Here is a 4878-nt window from a genome sequence, read left to right on the forward strand (position 1 = left end):
CCACATCCCTGGTTTCATCCTAAATCTGAAGCAGGTCTCTTGCCATCTTGAGTACTCAAAGATGGTCACTTTATGACCACTGAATTACCAAAAAGCAGTCACAGGGAGATGGGGATGGGCAATAGCCTTGAGCAGTCTCCCTAACCATCTGGGAAAACAGAGAGGAACAGTTTGCCAAAGAGAAAGACAGATGGAGAAGAAACACATACACGAAAAATGAGAAAGTTACTCAAATATGTAAACAAAGGAGAGCTATTATTTAATCTGTAGGCTGAGTAAAGAATCAGAGAAGCTGGATTATAGGAAGAAGAATGTGGCATCAGGATTGGAGGAAAGCTTATAAACAGATGACACAAGTTTGGTTGCTCAAAGTGAGAAGGACTTGAAGCACTTGCTGATGAAGCCCAGAGCTTTCAGCCTGCAATATGGATTACAGTGCAATGAAACGGAAACCAACAGCTCACAACTGAGCCAGTAGGAGCATCAGGATAACCGAAGAGTGAATTTGTCAAGGATTTCATTTGCTTAGATCCACAGTCAATGCTCATGGAAGCAGTAGTCAAGAGACCAAAGGACACATTGCATTGGGTGAATCTGCTGCACAAGACCTCTTTAAGGTGTTGAAAATCAAGTATGTTACCTTGAGAATTTAGGTGCGCCAGACCCAAGTCATGGTATTCTCAAGAGGCCTCATGTGTGTATAAAAGTTAGACATTGGTTTCTCTTCCGATTGCATAAATCTTTCGCCTTTTACTAAAGATTTCCTTGGAGAGGAACAGCTCTGGGTCTTAAACCAAAATTTTGAGGCCTTGTTTGTGCAAGGCTACATTAAAGGTTCAAAAAAGTTAGACATTGAATAAGGAAGACCCTGAAATAAGAATGGATGCATTTGAATGGTGGTGCTGACAAAGAACACTGAGAGTGCCTGGACCAGCAAGAGAACAAGCTTATCTGTCTTGGAAGGAGTTTTGGTAAGAGTCCTCCTTAGAGGCAAGGATGGCAGGACTTGTCTCACATATTTTGAGCATGTTGTCAGGAGAGACCAATCCGTGGAGAAGGACATTATGGTAAAATAATGGGGCGGTGAAAGAGGAAGACCTTCAACAAGATGGATTGACACAGTGCCTGTTTCGATAGGCTGAAGCCTAAGAACAATTGGGAGGGTGGCACAGGACTGGGCAGGGCAGTCGTTTGTTTCCTGGGATATAGGGTTGCTATGAGTTGGAATTGACTCAATGCCACCTAACAATAACATCTCCTTTGCACTACTCCATTCTCCCTTCTGATTGTTCTTAGAACAACAACAAAAAAGCTTTTATGAAAGAACTGATTACAAGGATCCACATGTGACCTCCTCCCAGGGAGATGGACTGCAGAGAAGGGGGCGGAGGGAGACTCCAGATAGGGCAAGATATGACAAAATAACAATCTGTGGATTATCAAGGGCTTATGAGGGAGGGGGGAACAGGGAGGGAGGGGGGAAAAAAAGAGGACCTGATGCAGAGGGCTTAAGTGGAGAGCAAATGCTTTGAGAGTGATTAGGGCAAAGAATGTACAGATGTGCTTTATACAATTGATGTATGTATAGGTGTGGATTGTGATAAGAGTTGTATGAGCCCCTAATAAAATGTAAAAAAAAGAAAAGAAAATGATTAGGGCAAAGAATGTACAGATGTGCTTTATACAATTGATGTATGTATATGCATGGATTGTGATAAGAGTTGTATGAGCCCCTAATAACATGTTAAAAAAAAAACCTTGGGAAAGGTTACTGTTATTGTTTAGCTTGTCTATTAACTTTGTATTAAACTTTGTATTAATCTTGTATTAAACAAGATTAAACTATTAATCTTGTACTGCTCTTCAGATTTGGTCTGACACTCTTCCTACCACTTCCTACATCTCTCTTCTCCTATTATAACGATATTTCTGACCATTTCACTCAGGACAATACTCCAGTCCAATTTGGATCATATGCATCTTACTAGAAAGGCTGTGGCTTGGCCTTGGCATTGACAACTCCATCAGTATAATTGAAAAGAGTCAGAGCCGAGTGGGGTGTCAAGAGGTCCAGCTCATCTACAGAATTAGAAAATAAAAGAAGGAGAAAAGTCATAGGCAGACAAAAACCACAGTTATCACTGTCCCCTATGCTGCACACATCCAGTTTCATAACATAATTCTAATGGACCTGGACATCAATAGTTATACATTAACATTTTTAACTTTAAAAATTAAACTGTGGGGGAAAAAGCTTTATAAGGGAAATACTGAACAAGAATATAAAATGCATTTTATAGGCTGTTACCAAAGAATTAAACAATTTAATAAGCATTTCTTTAAGGAAATCTTAACACTATTCATACAATGGATTTGTACTTATGCATATACAAATTCATTATGGAGAAAACAAAGAAAATGTAAAGACAATTGTGCAACAGAATGTTATGCAGGGTCACTTGGACTGGGAAGAGATGTGTGATAGATGTTTTTTTATATATTACCTATTTATATTTTCTTATTCTACCAAACTATCTAAAACAAAAGTCTCATCAAATGTACTATATATAGCTGACTATAAGCTGAACCAAAATTTTCTTTCTTTCTTCTTTTCTGCTGTCTTTGTCTTTTATTCTTTTTTATAATCAGTTTATTGGGTACTCTTACAATTCTTGTTACAATCCATACATCAATTGTGTCCAAAATTTTCATATATATATTCCATCATTCTTTTCTAGCCATTTATTTTCCATTGAGACCTTGGGATCAGTTCCTCTTTCCCCTACCCCACCAACCCACATGGCCCCTTGATTGAATTATAGATTGTTAATTATTTTTAAACCTCACACCAACCGCTGTCACCCTTCCCCTCTGGTTTCTATTGTTCTTCCCCCTGGAAGGGGGTGTGTGGTTATGTGCCATTCATTGAAATTGGTGCCCCCTCCTTCCCCACCTCTATCCCACTTCCCCTACCCTTTTGATATCTCTAGTCCCATTCCTGTCCCTGGGTTCCATGTGCTGTGAGTTTTATCTCTCGTCTTTACCTATGTACATGCTCCCATCTAGTCTAGATTGGGAAGAGGCACTGGGGTCATGATAGTGGGGGATGAGGAGACCTCAAGGGATCAGAGATATATTGTGTGACCCATTAGTGCTCTACTGCACCCTGATTGACTCAACCCCTCCCTGCGACCCCTCTGTGGGGTTTTTTTCCTTTGTCTATAGATAGGCTTTGGGTTTCCACTCCAAACCCCCTCCATTCTCACCAATGCATTTTGTTTGTTTGTTTACGATTTGTTGTTGGTCTTCTGATGCTTGTTGCCTGGTCTCGATGACACATCACGATCACATCAGCTGGTGTGCTTCTTCCATGTGGACTTGTTGCTTCACTCTTGGATGGCCGCTTGCTTAACTTCAAACCTTTAAGACCTAGACACTATATATTTTAATAGCCACGCACCATCCTCTGTCTTCACCACATCTCTTTATGCACCCATTTTGTCTTCAGTGATCGTGTGGGGTGGGGGTGGCATGGTCAGCATCACAGAATGCCAATTTGTTAGAACAAAGTGCTTTTGTATTGAGGGAAGGTATGAGCTAAAGCCAACGGCCCTTCTGCACTTCAGTGTATTGCCTTATAAATATATGTACATAGGCCAATACCACTATTGTAATGGATTAACGTATTTACAGAAAGAGACACCTATGTTAATCTCCCTATCTATGCCTTTGCTTTCTAGAGCTTGCCTCTGTTTCCTTTTGCCTCCTCCTGCCCCGCCCTCACTTTCCCCCTTCTTCTACCTCTTAGTGCTTCCTCTCCACTAGCTTGGTGTTGCTCTAATACTCACAGGATCTCTACCCTCTCTTAGATGCTGGTTCCACTTCCCTAGTTGTTCCCCTGCCCATGATGCCGTCCACTCACCATACCCATCTCCACACCTCCTTCTTCCCTCTCTACATTCTTGGGCCATTGGCCCTATTGCCTTCTCTCCAGGCGTACCTCCCATGGTCCAACCCATATAATTAGACAACCCATTTATGTCCTAGTCTAAACAATAAGAAAACATACAGTTGAAGAAAGAAAGGATAAGAGAAAAAGACGAGAGGAAAAAAAAGGAAAGAAAGGGGAAAAAATAACCCTATATAGGTCCAGGTATGTTTGTGGATCCCCATGAGACCTTTCCCCTTGGTCCTAAGGGAGATCTGGGGCTGCCCTAGCCCGAAGTCCATTCTTGGGGCTCCTCAGGAACTCTGTGGCTCAACTTTGCTCCAATTGCTGATCTGTTATGCTCCATTCCCATACTGTCTCCCCGATGTGTGTCCCCATTATTGTCCCTTGTGTCCATGTGCCCCAGTTAGGGGACAACATGTCTTGGGTTGTTGGTAGTCCCACAGTCCTTTCTGTGCCTTACCAGCTCCATGCAGGGACCCCATCCACTGGGCTTGGTGTGCCTATATGAAGTCTAAGCCGACTGCCTCTCTCTTTTTCTTTCTTGGTTTGCTTCCATCTGGGTGTGGTAGGTCAGTTCCTTTCCCCCACCAGAAGGTCTAGTGTCATTCTCTGAGGCACTCACTTGCAGGGTGGGGGTCAGGCTGGTTCTTGTAGGGGCTGGCCCTGTAGTCCAGTCTTTTCAAGCACTCCTCCACGTGTTACATTGCCCTCCTGGTTTGGCACGCCATCGTAGAGTCTGAATGCAGGTTCCAAATCTGTGGAGATACAACCAATAATACTCTCCCCCTGGGTCGGTTAGTACCCTGTTCCCCCCATGACATCATCTTAGTTTCTTCCCACCCCCATTTTCTCTCCTCCTTCAACATTCCCCATCTTTATGTTGGATTCACATGTACCTCCCTGGGTTTGGTCTGACCGCACTCCTG

General features: G+C 42.6%; 1 non-coding gene across 1 annotated transcript; it reads left to right on the top strand.

Annotated features, from left to right (window-relative positions):
- The first annotated feature begins 709 nt into the window (after window positions 1–709).
- LOC142453914 (U5 spliceosomal RNA) lies at window positions 710–825 on the top strand. The gene has a single exon (XR_012785469.1). It is a non-coding gene; the product is annotated as a U5 spliceosomal RNA (small nuclear RNA).
- The last annotated feature ends 4053 nt before the right edge of the window (window positions 826–4878 follow it).

This window comes from Tenrec ecaudatus, chromosome 7 (genome assembly GCF_050624435.1).
Source record: "Tenrec ecaudatus isolate mTenEca1 chromosome 7, mTenEca1.hap1, whole genome shotgun sequence".
Taxonomy (NCBI): Eukaryota; Metazoa; Chordata; class Mammalia; order Afrosoricida; family Tenrecidae; genus Tenrec; species Tenrec ecaudatus.